Source organism: Cololabis saira, chromosome 5, assembly GCF_033807715.1.
Source record: "Cololabis saira isolate AMF1-May2022 chromosome 5, fColSai1.1, whole genome shotgun sequence".
Lineage (NCBI taxonomy): Eukaryota > Metazoa > Chordata > Actinopteri > Beloniformes > Belonidae > Cololabis > Cololabis saira.
This window is the reverse complement of record NC_084591.1, coordinates 4,325,345-4,344,194: the sequence shown is the minus strand read 5'-3', so window position 1 is coordinate 4,344,194 and position 18,850 is coordinate 4,325,345. Positions and strand designations below refer to the sequence as shown.

The 18,850-nt window shown below is 44.2% G+C and overlaps 1 protein-coding gene across 1 annotated transcript in view; it reads left to right on the top strand.

Moving 5' to 3' along the window:
* Positions 1-18,850, top strand: part of peak1 (pseudopodium-enriched atypical kinase 1) — a 186,723-nt gene that overhangs the window by 83,011 nt on the left and 84,862 nt on the right. Inside the window, exon 3 of the mRNA XM_061720833.1 lies at positions 16,478-16,522. The gene's annotated coding sequence lies outside the window, so the exon portion shown is untranslated. The remainder of the gene's footprint in view (positions 1-16,477; positions 16,523-18,850) is intronic.

The window sequence follows — 18,850 nt, the reverse complement described above, 5'->3', positions numbered from 1 at the left end:
TGTGCAATTAATACAATGTAGACAGTAACAGGCAGACTTTTCCACTGAGGTTGACAGTTGTGCAAATAACAAAACATTTGAGCAAATCTCAAATGAAACATTCAAGTCAATTTGTCACAAAATAAGCTATATCAAAATCATAAAAAAAAAACTTTCTCGATATAAATGATATTGTCTCGTACCATATCGCGTTTGAAAGCCCTAATACAAGTACATTAAATCTAAAGCACCATTCATATTTACATGCATAGGAATAATGCACAGTTGTGGTGTCTAAGATGCAGATATTATATCCCATTTATAGTCATGATTTATGACTCGTGCCCGGATTACGTTCCTCGTCTCCGCTGAGACGTTTCTACCCATCCAGAGCCTTAATTACATCCACAGCCTTCAAAACGGAGCGTTGCTCAGGTTTCCCCCCTGACCACAAGCGTTTGTTGTCTGTTTACCCGCAGCCGTCCTGTTGTGCACTGACTGAGCGGGAGCCAAGGACGTGATGTAAGACATCAGCATGTGTCACCAGATGCTGGCTGATCTCTGAAACGCTCTTTTACTACAATTAAGATGAATGCACGCGCAAATGATGTGACTAACAGCAGAATAGTTCCCTTGAATAACAATTACAACAGAATAGGTGTGGAAATGCACATTAAGTGAGGAGTTAGAGGTGTTAAGAAAGGAGGTGTTGTCTGAAGAGATGTCTCCAGAGAGTGTAGAGTACATAGAGAGATGCCCCTGCTTTGAAAGTAATCATGTTCCAGCATCATGGAACCACAGATGAAAACAGCCTGGACTGATATTGTAAACTGCCTTGTGTGAAGGGATGGAAATTTGGAGTGCGACGAGTAGCCAGTGGAAATAAATGAATGGTGTGACATGGTGAGCTAAGCACCAGATGTGCCATCATGTTCTGACCATCTGTAGCAGTTTCCCAGTGCATAAAAGGAGACCTGCTGGGAGAGAACTGGAGTAGTTGAGGAGATGGCCAACTATCAGTGGTTGGGTGGCATGATCTGAATGCACAACACCGGATCCTGCAACGTGGGAGTGAGAGGGGCAGGGTAACGGCCCTGACCCCCAGTCTGGCCTTCGGCAGGAGGGTCCCCTCTTATGAGCCTGGTCCTGCTCAAGGTTTCTTCCCTCCTAATGGGGAGTTTTTCCTTGCCACTGTTTGGCTTAAGGTTTTTCTCCCACTAGGGGAGTTTTTACCTGCCATTGTTTATGTAATAACTGCTTTTTTCCTCTGAAAACCCGATTTTTGATTCCGATTTCGATTTTTTTGGTAAAACTACAAAAGACAATGGAATAAATTGTTTCAAATATTTTATCTTTATTTTTAAAGAAAAATAGCAAACAAATTTCCCTATTGGGAATGAAGTGCAATTGAAAGATACTGTAAATCCTCCTTGAGTTCAGTAAAGTGACAACATTTACAATTTTCTTGACCAAACAAAGATGACTAGACGAGCTCTGTCTGTAATGCAGCCAGCTGCAAAAAAGGAAAATCGATTTTCCGATTTTCCTTTTTTTAACATCGTCTTGATTAATAAATCCGATTTAGATTTAAAATCGATTAATCGCACAGCCCTACCTACAGGATAACGAGGCTCATCCAGGACGGCAATCTGCCTAAACTGGCTGGGGGTCAGACAGACCAGAAGGAAATACCAACAACTGCAGAGATGAGATCATAACTACATTGCATCCCCACCTCCCAAGGGTGCAGAAATCCCTCTAATGTGAAGCAGGTATGGGGGAGGGCATGATGATTTGCCTCATCCCTTTCATGTTCTATATATTTCGTCTTTTTCAGTAGGAAGTCTGTCGAGAAACCACAAACCATTTGGCCAATGACACATCCATTACCGTTTGTTGGGGGCAAGTCGGGGGGCTGCTTGTGCTCCGGCCCATATCAATATGAGGGGGACAGCTGCTCCACTGTCTGTGTTTGGTCTGAGAGGCATCGTAGCACTGATAGGTCTCTTTGGGAGTGTGGCTCTGCTGGGAGGATTTAGTTCGACCTCCATTGTCATATTTTTTTCTTTTTTATCTCCCCCGAACACGACTTCTCGGTGGATGATGTGGCTGCTTTCTGAGCTGGTCTCATACGGTGACTGGACATGAATTACAACTGGGGCAGAGAGAGGAGAGTGCATCTTGTGTCTGGCTGTTATCGCCTTGCTGTTTGTCACTTTCCCTTCAAGTTTTACTTTCGTCTGGGGAAAAAAGAAAAGGGATCGAGGTTAACGAGGTTCTTAATGTTCTTTGCTTGGCATAGCTTGTGCTTGGGCCATTCTCCATCCGTTTGTGATTATTCAGTGATGTTTTGGCTATCTTATAATAAAACATCCTCCCTCTCCCTGCTGCACTTAAGCCCTCCCTTCGTCCACCGGCTTCATCTGGACAAGCCTTTTTTTTTCTCATGTGCTTTCACTCACTTGCCTGACTGCTGAACGGGTTTACGCCACGGCTGTGTAAGTAGTTTGGCCGGCACTTCTTCACTGTCTTTGTCAAGGTTTCGGTAACGGTTGTTGTTTGCTCAGTGGGGCAGAGACGTCCAGCAGGGTGGCCGGCTCCTGGGCCCAGATGGAATCTGCAATAGGCTCTAGTGTGGGTTAGGAGAAACAAAGAAGGCAAAGTCATAAGGAAGTCTCTGTGTCACTACCATTTCCTGCCTTTGGATATTGGAAAAAGGGACTTCCAGCACTGACGGGGCGCCCTCTTATCAACCCACTCAGATCTGAGGCTCACGAGAGCTGCAGGATCCTCGTATTACATCGAGTCCTAGAGCGTTGTCTAGCTTTTGAAGGAGTTGGTTCATATTTCAGTCAGAGCTCTGACTGCACTGGGATATCTGTAGCTGCCTTGTACCGCTTTTTTTCTCAATCAAACTGAGCTGGGTGTTTGAATTTAAGTTGGAGCTATTTAGTCTGTATCAAAAGGTTCAAAGTAAAACTTTATCTGGTTGCAGGACCTTTTGTTTCACTCCACTCTCCTTTCAGCGCGGACTTTCTCTGCTGTCCGTAGAGAAAGTCGTGATTAAAGGATTTTACTCAATTTAAGATAACCATAATTAGGGCTGGGCGATATGGACCAAAAGTCATATCTCGATATTTTCTAGCTGAATGGCGATACTCCATATATATCTCAATATTTTTTCTGTGCCATAATTGGGGTTTCCCCCAAAGCATTATAGCATAGCATCTCTGTTAGCATCTCTGTTAGCTTCATTTTTTTCTGAGGCAAACCCTTAAAAAAACAGTCAGTTTTAATACTAAGCCTCGTGCCAAATGTCACACAGGTTCCTTTATTAACAGAGGTCTGCACAATATCAAAATCGTAAAAAAAAAAAATATATATATATATATTTTTTTTTAATAATCGATATAAACGATATTGTCTCGTACAGTATCGTGTTTGAAAATATATCGATACATATTAAAATCTCGATATATCGCCCAGCCCTACGTTGAGGTCAGGACTGCTGGCAGGTCTCCATCCTCTCCACTCCCACATTCTGGAGTTGGTCTGATAAACCCCGCCCTGTTTGGGGGCGGGGTCCCAGTGTGTGGAGTCAGGGGATATCCACTCATCTGGATATCTCTCTGTAGGCAGAATCAGCACTCATCGCCGACGGTAACGTGCCTCTACATGTTCAACTTCCAGTGCATTTGTGCATCCGTGTGGAAGTTGGTGTAAGCCCAAACCTTAAATCATTTTAAAGAACTTATTGGAGTTAAAACGGTGTATCAAGGTGCTAAACTTTGCTGATGAAAATCCAGCCTGTATTCAACTCTTTTTTGGATGAAATGGATCGTTTGATTTTGCACAGCTTGTATCCTTCTGTATTTCATTGCTCACTGTAAAAGAATGGTGGTGTTAGTTTTTTTCCTTTGTGCTCCGCAAGCTCATTGTGATAAATGGATGTTGCCAGAACGCAGTTTTAGACGGTGTAACAAAACATTCATTGCAGTACTGATTAACTTTGATGACTCTGAGTGGCGTTGGAGATTGATGTGCATACATTTAAAATGGCTGTGTTCCACAATAAGAGCCACTGTTTAGAGAGCATTTGCTGGCAGAAGATGTGATTAGATCCAGTACCAGTGGCTTTCTCTCCATTTTCTGCTGGAATAACAGAATTAGCCATTTTTAAGTCTTTTTAATACTTCTGCTGGGTCCATGCTCCAAATAAAGCCCATACTTTCTGAATAAAATCATCAGGTTGGATTGTTTTTACACTGAAGACTTTCAGTTATTATGGTTTGTGCGGAAAGTTTCACTTTCGTCCATTGAAAAGTCCTGGCTGACGTTCCTTTGTTTTATTGGTGGATTCGTGGATGAATTATTAAAAATCTGAGTGTATTTTTCTGTTCTAGTTAAAACTGAACGATATTCTCAATTCAATGTTCAATTCAATTTTATTTATATAGCGTCTTATACAACAAAAGGTGTCTCTAGACGCTTTCCAGATACCCATACCCAGAACATAAACCCCCGAGCAGTTATTACATAAACAATGGCAGGTAAAAACTCCCCTAGTGGGAGAAACACCTTAAGCCAAACAGTGGCAAGAAAAAACTCCCCTTTAGGAGGGAAGAAACCTTGAGCAGGACCAGGCTCATAAGGGGGGACCCTCCTGCCGAGGGCCAGACTGGGGGTCAGGGACGTCAACAGCACAGCAGGCAGGTGGAAGCAGCAGCGGGATGACCCGGGGTGGGGACCGCAGGCCAGCACGCAGCTCCCGAAGCTCCGGCCCAATCATCAAGTCCCAGGTTGGGGTGCAGGGTCGGGGAAAGGTTGAGAAGGGGCAGGGCCAGGGAGAGGAGTCTTGAGGGACGAACCTTCTCCCCCGCCCAAAAGGGGCCGTTACCCTGCCCCCCTCACTCCCACACTGCAGGATCCGGTGTTTTGCATTCAGAGATGCTCTTCGCCACCGGCAGAGGATGCTGCAACATGGACAAAAGAGATATTCGGAGTTATTGTGAATATAGTTCGACTTACCAGACTGTTTTGTTTCACTTTATATGTTTTATCATGCGCCTTACCACCCGATACGCCTAAATGGTCTGCAATATACGGTATATGTCAGTTGTCCCTCGGATGAGGAGCAACTGTACAAACATTTCTGTTTTATGGAGCTCTGCTCCCCTCCGTCTACGCTCAGATCTGACCTGAAGATGCAGGGTCATTCAGCAGTTAGTGGAGAAAGTGAAGACCCGGACCGGTGGGTTTGTGCACGTGCTCTCTGGCCCGTGTCTGCAGCGTCGGTCCCAACCTGTGACTATTTCCGTGGCGTCAACTCCGCCACTAAGCTGAAGGCCTCAAGTGCTGATTTGTCTGTGGTCGTCCGCTGAGCCGCGTTGTTGTGTAAAAGCTGCCTGCGCCTCCCTGGCGGCCACAGACCTCGACTATATTCAGCTCGCCGTGTTTGACAAAAACACCGGGCTTACGTTTTAAGACGGGCTTACGCTGCGATCCCTGAAATCAGGCAGAGAACGGCTCCTAAACCTGGGGAGACGACGACCAGTTATCCACCTATACACGACGTGTACGTATGTTTCTAAGAACATGAAGCCTCTGGATCGTAAGTGTGCAGGATTTACAAATAACAAGGCAGTAATTAAAAAAAATAAGCTTGTGCAGATATCCTGTTATCTCCAGACAGGATGTGAAATCACCCTGGAGCTCAGTGCACGCGGTCATCCTCGCTAAGTGTGCGGTTGATGACTTGTCAGATGTTGAGCTGTTCCACCTTAAATCCTCATCTCAAGTGGCTAATTATGCAGAATTAAGATCAAACGAGCCGGAGTTTCAGCAGCAGCTGTGAAGACGCCAAGAAATCAAGGCGAGTCACTCTGATGCGCCCGGGGAACCGCTCACGAGATCGACCAAAAACCTACGTGTAATCAGTCGAGTGATTCTTAATGAGATCTCTCACTTCATTTTCATTTCATTTTTTATTAAGCACTTTTTTTTAAAAACAGTGCATGGAGGGAATGAAGCCCAAAGGGCTTGTACAGAGTTCCACTCCCATCAACAACTGGGATGAAGTAACAAAGACACGGTGGATTAGTGGTTAGCACTGTTGCCTCACGGCAAGAAGGTCCCCGGTTCGACTCCCAGGCCCAGCAGGACCTTTCTGTGTGGAGTTTGCATGTTCTCCCCGTGTTTGCGTGGGTTTCCTCCGGGTACTCCGGCTCCTCCCACAGTCCAAAAACATGCATGCTAGGTTAATTTGTGATTCTAAATTGCCCGTAGGTGTGAGTGTGAGTGTGTCTGGTTGTTTGTGGGGACTGCGGGTGGAAACTAGCATTTCTGCTAAACCCGGTGTATTTACACTGCTTAATGTAGTGTCGATTAATATGCATTGTCCCGTCTAAATAAACTTTGAAACAAACGTAAAAGAGAACATGGATACAAGGTCTGGATTACATTAAACATAAAGACATTGAAGGTTAAGGTGTTTGCAGTTTGCAAAAGATCTTTAATTTCATTCACAACAGATTCAGACGTGTTGTACAAATATTTTAACATATTTGAGCTTCTTTGTGGCAAACAAACACACAGGGATGCTGAGTCATGAGAGCGGCAGGAAGCTGTGCCAGAGAACAGACCTTTCAAACAACAAGCGTAGTAGCAATCACTGCCTTTATTTTTAACCCAGTCCTGGGAGAAACACACACACACACACACACACACACATGTACACTTGCACACACTTGGACCGGCAATCAAAATGCCGCTTACTGGGCAGTGCAGCAGTCGCAAATCCAAACTGCTGTTATTCTAGTGTTGTGGTCGTGGAAGGAGCTCCGTTGGGAGGAGCCGCGAGGATTTACAGGTGGCAGGTGGGTTTACTCCAACCAGCTGCCGTTTACGAGAGACACGAGGGAGGGGGAGGTGTCGTTTGTGGTCAACCGAGTTCAAAGACAAGAGCGTGCCTGCAGACGGGCCCTGCAGACGGCACACGTGGTCCTGCACGGGTTCGTAGCCCCTGACCGAGTAAACTGCAGCTTGAGTGACGGGCGGCTCTTGTTTATGCTCGTGTATTTCTGTGAATATGAAGGGAGGGAGCGCTGCTGGATTAAGTGTTTAAAGCAGGCATTAACTGTGTTCGGTTTTAAAAGTACTCGCTGTACTTTCAGCTGTCTGACATACCTGTGGATCGTTGAAGCCGCTGCTAGCGGGACGTAGCGCGGCAGGTGCCGGTTTTAGCCGTTTCACTCGGGTGTTTATTTAGGATCCTGGCTCTTTTTGTTCAAAGTATTTTTATTTGTTGTTTTTTAAAATCGTACAAGATACAATTTGACATGCATTTCAATACATTTCAACCAAGGATGGGCGGTATGGACTAAAAGATTTATCACGATCATTTCTGGCATTTATCTCGATAACGATAAAAATGACGATAGAATGACGATTTTTCCCTTCCTTCCTTCTTCCCTTCCTCTTTTCTCCCTTCCTTCTCCCCCTTCCTTCCTTCCTTCCTTCCTTCCTTCCTTCCTTCCTTCCTTCCTTCCTTCCTTCCTTCCTTCCTTCCTTCCTTCCTTCCTTCCTTCCTTCCTTCCTTCCTTCCTTCCTTCCTTCACGTACGTTGTGCGTGGATTTAACGCAGAACCATAAATCAGGATTTACACAAAAACGTCATCAATGGGAATTTAGCGTTTTTACCATGAGATACAAATTCTTACCGTGGGGAATTCTTTTGACGGTTTATCGTGAACGGTAAAATATCGCCCATTCCTAGTGGCCGTGGTCGCCCCTCTCCCCACATCGTTTTGGAACATACAACACTACATACAGTACAACTTTAATATTTGCGCCTTATTTTGCCGCTCGTTTTTTTTTTTTAATCTGCTACCTTTATCTGCTCTGCTTTATCTGATATCAACCCAGTACAAGATCATCAGATCAGTCTAATATTCTTTTTTTCCCTTCCAAAAAGACTTCATTAACAACAATAACAGTATTATTAAGCAAAGAAGCAAGTTTTATTTTAGTTTTTAGTTTACTTCATTTTATCCGATGGGAAAACGACTTTGGCAGTTCTGCAGTGACCGACGGCTCTGAGGAGAGCTATGTATTATTATTATATTATATTATATTATTAGCTATGAGAGCCAAATCTGGCGAGAGTGTGTTGCTCAGACAGAGACAGGTCTCAAACAAAGTTCATTTTCTCCTAATTTGTCGGTCTGAAAATTTCCATTTTGGTGTCAGAATGTTCAGAAGGTTTGTGGCTTTGGAAAAATGGGTCCCATATTTACTTAGGTTACTATGGGGCGAAGGAATTGGTAATAATCTGTGCTCACGTTCACTTTTCCCATAGGACTCAATAGACTCAGGACCTACTTCCTGTCTCCTAAAGGGGCGGGGCAGTCACGTGACACAGATACAGGAAACACAACCGTAGTGGGCTGTAGAGTTTATTGAATGTCTCTGGTTATATCTATATGTTGGAAATGTCTGAGGTATCTATCTTTTCAACCTGATCTAGAACTGGTTGCCATATAGAATAGAAGTTGAGGGCTCAGCTTTTTGTAACATATCAGATCTTTTCTAAAGTCAGATGGTGCAGAAGATTTCTGATCCGTTCACTGAAAGTTGGAGATCTGTCTTTCCTTTTAAGCAATATAAGCCTTCTAGCCAGAGCCGTCTTGGAGAGACTTGCAAGGCCCTGTGCGAAATGGGCGGGGGGGGGGGGGGGCTTTTTGGGTTTTTCGGGTCGGATCGGGTGTCTATATGCGCAATTTTAACTCTCCAATTATCAAAATACTGGATACCTTCCCCTGCCTCATCATCATCTCTTGCCTCGACGCGGGGCCCCACGGCTGCTTGAGACCCGGTCGGATCGGTGATTTTTGTAACAAATTTATCAAACGAGCCTTTCAGAGAGGCATTAAACTCTTCCATTTTCTTTAGTTTTTTTCTTTTTTCATTCCCTGATGGAAATTTCCTGAATCTGTCTCGTTCTCTTGACATTGTGTGACAGTTTGTTACACACTCCACCCGTCTGGATCAGAGCAGCTTGTGTCTGCGCTTGGTCTGATCAGTTGTATTGAACAACAGACACATATATTTATTGATATGCACAGACTAGTACACATTTAGGTCTGTAATGGAACGTGACTGTTGATATTTATAAGGGAAAAAAGGAAAAAAAACGGAAAAAAAAAAAACAGCCCATAGCGCGGGGCCCCTTTGGGCGCGAGGCCCCGTGCGGTCGCACGGTTCGCACACCCCTTACGGCGGCCCTGCTTCAGGCCAGTAACATGGCAAAGGCTGTCATGTTTCTGCCATGCTGAGTGGGGCAGAAGTCCTGCAGTACGACACCAAATACCGCTATTATGGCAAGAGTTTCTATGGGTATTCCTAGCAGGTCAGAAAGGATCCCGGCTCTTTAGGTGCACTAAATACCCAAACTGAGAGCTGGACGTCCAGCTAACCTGTGATGATGGAGATATCCGAGAGTTTTCCTCGAGTTTCTCCCCTGCGGATAAAACCCTGGTTACTCGGATCCATACGAAGCGTCTGGGGTTTCCGGGACCCCACACAGATCCAAGGGCAAACATGGCCCCTGAGGTTAAACCACCTCACTTATCTGCTGATTAACCCGCAGACCTGACCCCGGCCTGTGGTCGTGAGCCGCGGTGGGAACAGACGGAGGAGGTTGAAGTGAGGTTCCCTCGGAGGGCTGGTTGGGTTCAGGCGGAGCAGCTCCGTCACCTGGAACTTGGAGGAGAGTCGCTGCTCCTCCACATCAGAAGGAGAAGGCTGAGGAGGTTTGAGCATCCCGGCGCCTTTTATCACAGATACCAGCCTGAATTTATTCAATATCGGCTCTGAAAGGAAATCAGTGGTATCGAACTACTCGAACGACTATTTTAATAGTCGACTAGTCATCGACTATTGAAACGATTAGTCGACTAATCGGATAATTAGTCATTTTTTTTAAATTTAGTATGAGGTTGCTTTAATTATGTAGCAAATGATAATAAACACAAGAAAGATGGCACTAGAGCCCTGATATAGGGACTGTTTTCTTCATCCTGCTCCCGCTGCATTTCTGACCATTACCGCCTGCAACGTGTTCCACTCCCGCATCATTGTCATCAGCGCACACTGAGGCCATGGTAGATTTAGGTTACACGTGGACACGCGGCATTGACTACGTTTCCATGCAGTCAAAATTCGGGTTATTGCTAATATTCCGGTTACTGAAACATTCAGAATATTCCGTTTCCATGTGTGAGCTAACAGGGTTTACGTGGTGATTAATCATTCGGGATATCTGGATCAAACCAGCGACGCACGGAGAACGTGATGACGCAATTAGCGTCATTTCCGCTTCTTCTTTCTGTATCCAAATTTAGAACAAATGCTGCTTCGCGCAACTTTTCGCTCACCTTCTTCGCTATCCCGGTACTTTCTACCGTCTACAAATGCAGAAATGTTCATATCCTTCATTACATTTATGAAGTGATTAGTCTCCTCCTGGTCTTGTGTTTCTCCGTGTTTATAAAAACGTCCTGGACTCAAAAGACCAGGATTCCTTGTGAACAGAGCATGTGCAGAAAACAAATTCATGTTCCGTTTGATGGGGATATTCCGTTTGGCGTTTACATGACCCAATATTCGGGTTTTAAAAGGAGTAACCCAGGGTTATTTTCGGGTTTTTATAAACGGGAATATGAGCAAATTCGGGTTATTCAAAGGGGTTATTGGTGTTTACATGGCCGTGCAAATTCGGGTTATTGCCAATGGTTTTAAAAGGGTTATTGATGCATGGAAACACAGTGACTGTTGACTTTTTTTCCCTGCCGGCAACGTGACCAGATCACGTGACCAGATCACGTGACTGGTCAAATCGCAGCCTTTGCGGTTAGAAAATCTTGTTTTATCACATCGCGATATTATCGCAAATGCAATTAATCGTTCAGCCCTAGTAGGTACTAGTGGAAAAGCGCCATTAAAGTCCATCTGAACTCAGAAGCTAAAGACATTCAGGCTGTTTTCTCACCTTTTGACCCACCGGAGCAGCCACCTTTAGCAACGGCAGCTCAGAGCCGTCCCCAACCACCTCCATGGGGTTCAATCCTCCGTCTGCACGAACCTGCGAACGCCAACCAGCGCTGCATGTGAGCACGTCTGAGTGTGTGCATGCGGCTCGCAGTGAAAAGGCTCGACCACGACCAGGGAAGTGTTATGTTAAAGCATACCGTGTAGCGTTTAGCCGACCCCAACCAACACGGATCTGGAAACAGTTTGCTCACAAAGGTACAATTTTTTAAACCAAACTGTATTTATTCACTAACGTGCTGACAGTTTTATCACAACACGGCTTTGGAGTATTTTTCCCTCTTTTTTTTCCTACCAAGGTAAATAAAATGGCAGCATGGGGGTTATTTTTATCCCGAACGACGCTGCACGCTTTGTTGTCAGACGCTGTGATCCAGTGAGCTTGTGCTTTTATTTTATTCTCTTTCGCCTAGTTGTGTTCTACTTATTTTATGTCCAGTAAAGCAGTTCAGACGGATCCTTCAGCGTTTGCAGATGGGTTGGTCTCGGTGGAAGCATGTCTTCCCTTCGCAGTTGGCATCGAACAACTGTTACTGTCCCGGCTATTTTTAGCTCGCTGGATATCAGGAGAAAACCACCCTGGACACATTCCTGCAGCTTTGTTGGGTGTTAGCCGCGTATTTTACTAAATGAAACACACAAAACAGAGAATTGTGTCTCTTTAAACACCCCCCCCCCCCAAAAAAAAATAAAAATAAAATAAATCCTGCAGCCCCTGGAGCAGGTTTTAAGTTAATAAGCATTTCTCTGTTTTTTCAGTCCTGGTGCAGAAACAGATCAGTGGGGGAGAAAACCTTCCTCCTGGTGAATCTGCCGTTAAATCTGACATCCTCTTATGATTATGATGCACCTTTTCCTTTTAAGATGTTTCACCGTGTAAAGTGTTACCTGAAGGGAAGTTAGATCTGTAGAAATGATGTGTGTGTGTGTATTTATTTATAGAGTCGATGCAAGTGGGACCTGAATGAAGCAGCTTTGTTTAGGGACAGGAAGCTGTCGTTAGAGGAGGTTATTATGGGATGTTTTTGAGAATGCTGACACGAGTGTTTGTGACATGCTTTGATCAGAAAGGACCGACGTCTTCATAACCGTCAGGGGTCAGGGGTCAGGGGTCACCCACGTCACTCACGTCACCCACGTCACTCAGCCCGGCCTCCTCACCCACGGGGAATTCTTTATTATTATTATTAGTAGTAATTATTATTATTATTATTATTATTATTATTATTATTATTATTATTATTATTATTATTATTATTAAATCTTTCTCTTCTTTTTCTTTGTCTTCTTCTTACTCTTCTGTTTTTTCTTCTCCCTTTTATTTTTTCCTGTTCATCATCTTCTTTTCCTTTTCTTAATTTTTCTCTTTTTCATCTTCCTCTTTTTCTTCTTCATTTTCCTCTTCTTCTTTCTCCTTTTCTTTTCATATTTTTCTTTTTCATCTTTTTCATTTTCAACTTTTTCTTTTTTCTTATTCCTCTTCTTTTTCTTTTTTTTCTTCCTCTTCTTTTGCTTTTTCATCTTCTTTTTTACTTCAATTTCCTCTTCTTTCTCTTTTCATCTTTTTCATCTTCATTTTAATCTTTTTTTCTTCTTCCTCTTTTTTTTTCCTTTTTCTTTTTCATCTTCCTCTTTTTCTTCATTTTCCTCTTCTTCTTTCTCCTTTTCTTTTCATATTTTTCTTTTTCATCTTCTTCATTTTCATCTTTTTCTTTTTTCTTATTCCTCTTCTTTTCCTTTTCTTCCTCTTCTTTTGCTTTTTCATCTTCTTTTTCTTCTTTTTCATCTTCGTTTTCTTCTTCTTCTTTCTCTTTTTCTTTTCATCTTTTTCATCTTCATTTTCATATTTTTTCTTCTTTTTCTTCCTTTTTCTTTTTCATCTTCTTCTTTTTCTTCTTTTTCATCTTCATTTTCCTCTTCTTCTTTTTCATTTTCTTTTTCTTTCTCTTATTCCTCTTCTTTTCTTCCCCCTCCTCTTCATCATCAAGTGTTACTTGTTACCAGCGTTTGTGCTGCCACTTCAGAAACAGCAAATGCAGGAAGACGAGAAATCAAAAGGGCCGTATTCTGATCTGTGATGTCACAGGACGCTGCAGATCTGAACCTCCCCCTCAGGGACACCACGTCGTGGCCTCAGAGACTCCAAACGTCCACCAGCACCCGGCCGTCCGGAGCTGCTGGTGGACGTTTGGATGTCAGTGTGGTTATCTGGAGTCCTCTTGAGTGTTTAATGCAGCTGCAGAGTTCAGCGCTCGTCACCTGCTGCCTCGTCACCTGCTGCTTCACTTGGTCTTAGCCGGTAATCAAGACGACGCCCGAGACCTCAGGGGTCCACTTTCACCGGAGTGATGACAGGTTTGCAAATGACGACTCCTCCCTCGCCACACGTGTCCCCAGAGAGCCGGAGTGGTTTCCCCGCCGGCCTACAGGTGCTCAGTAATGGAGCTTTCCCACTAGTACCTGCTCCAGTAATGGTTCTTTTCCACTAGGGTCTAACGTGCCGAGTAGATACTTTTCTGTAACTACTCTGCCGAGGTTCTAAGCGTCTGAGTCGGGCTGTGATGTCATCACACTACAGGCCACCGATTGGTCGGGGGGTTGGAGTCAGACGTCTGAGTCAGGATGTGACATCAGTGAAAGAGACTCTGACGGATTCTGGGTCATTTTATCCGACCAGAAGTCTGTTTCATGATGGCGCTAGAGAGTCTCATTTCTTAAAAGGAGCCTCATGCTCCTTTAAGAAGATTTTTTTTCTTAAGAATGTTTTGTGAATCCGGCCCCAGATCTACCAGGAGCTCTGTCACTTCATAGCTGCTCACGGCTCCAGCTGACTTTTCAGCAGCGCCGAGACAAATAAAAAAATTAAAAACCGTTGCCGCTTGAAGTTTCTCTCACTCTCATTTTTTAACCTGATATCAAACACAAGTCACAGACCCAGCAGCACATCTATCATCTCCTCCAGGTTCTACATCTTTAGTGTTGTTGTTGTGTTTAAGTGACCTTTATGAATAATGTTAATATTAGAATGTGAATTTCATTTGTAGTATGGAGCAAACCTTATTTCATTCATGTTTTCGCATACCCCTTTAAATGGGGGGCGTATCCCACACCGGCGCAGGTGAACAGGTGAAAGAAAGCCAAAGCTTTATTAGTAGTGTGATCAGAAGCATAGTGGTACCAGAGACGTTCAATAAACGAGACAGCCCACTACGGTTGTGTTTCCTGTATCTGTGTCACGTGACTGCCCCTTTAGGAGACTAACAGCAGGTCCTGAGTCTATTGAGTCCTATGGGAAAAGTGAACGTGAGCACAGATTATTACCAATTCCTTCGCCCCATAGTAACCTAAGTAAATATGGGACCCATTTTTCAAAAGCCACAAACCTTCTGAACATTCTGACACCAAAATGGCAATTTTCAGACTGACAGATTAGGAGAAAATGAACTTTGTTTGGGACCTGTCTCTGTCTGAGCAACACACTCTCGCCAGATTTGGCTCTCATAGTTTTCCCATCGGATAAAATGAAGTTTAAAACTAAAATAAAACTTGCTTCTTTGCTTAATAATACTGTTATTTCTATTATTTAAGTCTTTTTGGAAGAAAGTTGTACTGTATCTAGTGTTGTATGTTCCAAAACGATGTGGGGGAGGGGCGGTCACGCCCACTTAGGAGACCGGAAGTGAGGTCAGAGGGGCGGCCACGCCCACTTAGGAGACCGGAAGTGAGGTCAGAGGGGTGGCCACGCCCACTTAGGAGACCGGAAGTGAGGTCAGAGGGGCGGCCACGCCCACTTAGGAGACAGGAAGTGTATACCATTTCATACCATTGGCAGCAACGGTAATGCGCTATCTTCTGTATAGAGTATCTTTGGCGGTACTCACATTATCCTCAATCGGCATAATCCCCAACTGATAAGCAACTTTATTTTGCTTGTTGACTTATTATTTGCTTGTGTTGTCTGCTTCCTTGCTGCTGTCATGCTGTCCGCTTTGATGTTCCGTGTGCGGCTTTGCTTTGCTTTTGCGTTTACAATTCCCCACGTGAAGACACACAACTAATATCTTTCATAAACTTATTGGCAATGCCGAATTAGTTAAGAATAACGTGTGGTATTTTTTGCGTTGCGATCCGCGTTCATTTGACAGCGTTTGTGGTGTTAATTTGTGGTAAAAGTTTGCTGCGGTTAAATCATGCCGCATGCACTTCCTGGTTTCCAGTGCGTGATGCATGCTGGGACTTGTTGTTTTCTTTGCAGTAAACGCCATTCATTCACATAGTAAAGAAACTACAAGCTCGGTTTTTGGGCAAGTTTTCATTATATTACTTATAATATTACTTGGATATATTATTCATTATATTGCTTAGAATACATTTGATATTTACATTTGTCTTCTTCGTTTAGATCGGGGGTCGGCAAACCGCGGCTCCAGAGCCGTATGCGGCTCTTTAGCGCCGCCCTAGTGGCTCCTGGAGCTTTTTAAAAATGTTTGACCTTTTTTTTCTTTTTTTTCTCTTTTTTTCCTTTTTTTCTTCTTTTGTTTTTCTTTTTTTCCTTTTTTTCTTCTTTTTTTTCTCTTTTTTTCTCTTTTTTTCCTTTTTTTCTTCTTTTGTTCTTTTTTTTCCTTTTTTTCTTCTTTTTTTCCTTTTTTTCTCTTTTTTTCTTCCTTTTTCCTCTGCTTTTTAATCTCGACATTTCAACTTTTTTCTCAACATTTCGACTTTATTTTCAAGATTTTACTTCAACATTAATCTCAACATTTTGACTTTTTTCTCAACATTTTGACTTTTTTCTCAAAGTGCATAATGAAAAAAAAAAATCTTCCCCCAGTTCTAACTAATATAGAAACATGCAGCATGTGTTGTCTTCATCCTAAGGATTATACAAGACTTTTCATTTTTTGCGGCTCCAGATATATTCGTTTTTTGTGTTTTTGGTCCAATATGGCCCTTTCAACATTTTGGGTTGCCGACCCCTGGTATAGATCACACAATCAAATACGTCACAGCAGCTTCTCCAACCTCCTACTTCTGCTCCAGGTGAATTGTTGTGGAAAAGAAACTTGGCCGAGTTGAGTCGAGCTGAGATGAGTAGAGCCGAGTAGGTGCTAGTGGAAAAGCACCATAATCGTCTCGCCGTTGGTCAGAGACTGAAACGTTGTCCTCTCCAGGGGGGTTGTGGTCTGAAACGGGACAAGAGCCAACCAGGTGCTGAAGCGGGTCCATACCTGTCCGTGTTTCCGTCCGACCGGCGGTTGTTGACTCTGATCCGTAACGCCGCTCAAATGCTCTCCCACTCACTTTCTCTTCCCGTCCTTTGCTCTTTTCTGCTTTTCCCCGTCTCACTTTTGTGTGTACCGTTGGTCTAACTCTTCCGTCTGTCTGTCATCCGCAGGTTCCAGCAGGACGTCCTCTCCGGCACGCCGGGATTCATCACGCTGTGAGTCCCGTTGGTGTCTTTGTCCATTTGTCTGTCGTCCCGTCCCGTCCTCGGTTATTAGCCGAGCAAGTGCAGCGAGTGTGGTAGCAGTGACGGGTGTCTGAGTTTCTCCTCGGCGGTCTCTGCTTCTCCGTGACGAGCCTGGCGTCTCCCCGCGGACCCGGGTTGCTGTAATTAGCCTCTCAAGCTGTGATCATTATTGCGCTGATTCCTCTCCTCCTCTGCTGCCGCGGCGCTCTTGTGTGATAAATGATCAACAGTCGGCGCTTGCAGAGCGCCTTCTCACTCAGTCGGGACTTAGAAGGCGTTTACTCGCTCGGTGCCAGATCACAGTCTGGTTCGGCCCGATGACGACGGTTACCTGGAAGTCTGGAGTTGGTGTGAGGATCAGCAGCGAGCAGTGACAACGTGTCTTCTTCTTTCCTCGTGAGAAGGATCGGTTGGTGGCAGATAGGGATGGGAATTGATAAGATTTTTCCGATTCCGATTCCATTTTCGATTCTGCTTAACGATTCGATTCTTTATCGATTCTCTTATCGATTCTAATTTGGAAAAAAGGAGAAAAAACAATTTCAGTATCAACTTTGTTTTATATCTTTGAACAAAAAAAAGATAAGTGAGGTCTTAAGATGCCCCCAGCCTTGGGCTCCTCGATGGTGCCAGGGGGTCCCCACAAATTATTTGTAATATAAAATATGTATTTAATATAAAATAATAATAATAAAGTAAATATTCTTCTGTAGAAATTAAAGGAGTTGTATGTAAGAGCAATAATGAAACGAATCATAAAATGACCCCGATATGTCAACAGACATTTAAAAATCATGTTCATTTCAAATACTTATGTCACTGACAACAGCACTCAAGCCAGGATATTCCAGTTTAAAAAGAGGAGTTGCAGCCCTCAACTGATGTTTATGTTGAAGCTCCACCCTCCACCTATCTCCCAATCACCAAGTCAGTATTGTTTCTGAAGCTCCACCCTCCACCTATCTCCCAATCACCAAGTCAGTATTGTTTCTGAAGCTCCACCCTCCACCTATCTCCCAATCACCAAGTCAGTATTGTTTCTGAAGCTCCACCCTCCACCTATCTCCCAATCACCAAGTCAGTATTGTTTCTGAAGCTCCACCCTCCACCTATCTCCCAATCACCAAGTCAGTATTGTTTCTGAAGCTCCACCCTCCACCTATCTCCCAATCACCAAGTCAGTATTGTTTCTGAAGCTCCACCCTCCACCTATCTCCCAATCACCAAGTCAGTATTGTTTCTGAAGCTCCACCCTCCACCTATCTCCCAATCACCAAGTCAGTATTGTTTCTGAAGCTCCACCCTCCACCTATCTCCCAATCACCAAGTCAGTATTGTTTCTGAAGCTCCACCCTCCACCTATCTCCCAATCACCAAGTCAGTATTGTTTCTGAAGCTCCACCCTCCACCTATCTCCCAATCACCAAGTCAGTATTGTTTCTGAAGCTCCACCCTCCACCTATCTCCCAATCACCAAGTCAGTATTGTTTCTGAAGCTCCACCCTCCACCTATCTCCCAATCACCAAGTCAGTATTGTTTCTGAAGCTCCACCCTCCACCTATCTCCCAATCACCAAGTCAGTATTGTTTCTGAAGCTCCACCCTCCACCTATCTCCCAATCACCAAGTCAGTATTGTTTCTGAAGCTCCACCCTCCACCTATCTCCCAATCACCAAGTCAGTATTGTTTCGGCATCCGGGTTGCCAGCTCGGCTCTAATTATCGCAGCCATGGCAGCCTACGTTCCTGCTGCATTCTGCAGCCTACCTGGCAACCTCTGGTCGGGGGGAGGAGGGGGAGGGTACACGCCGCTCAACAGTATTTTGTAAGTGACTGCAGTACCAGTTTTGGACATTTCTTACAGACGGCTCCTTTAACTAAATACAACAAATTATTTTGTGGCAATTACACAAGAATGTCCAGTAACATGTTCAACACCACAAACTTAGTCACTGCTATAACATTCATCTATTCTGGCCTGATACTCTTCCCTGCCTTGATGAAAGGAGAATCTAGCGGTAGATGCTCTTTAACTTCTCCATAGATGAGCTGACGAGCTGCAGCTGTGTCAGGTGCTCCGCTGTCCGCCGGAGCGCGCAGCTCTTCTAAAGCATGAATTACCATAAATCAGCCTTACCACACACCGGCTGACTCTGCGCTCCCAGCGCATCAGCCGGCCGAGTCCTAACAGTTTCCCCCCTTTGTTAAAATGTCCACATTGCAAGAATTGTCGCCCTGTTGTCATCCTTTTTGGTAAAATGTAACCAAACCTTCGAGCGTTTATGCCGCTTCGTCCCC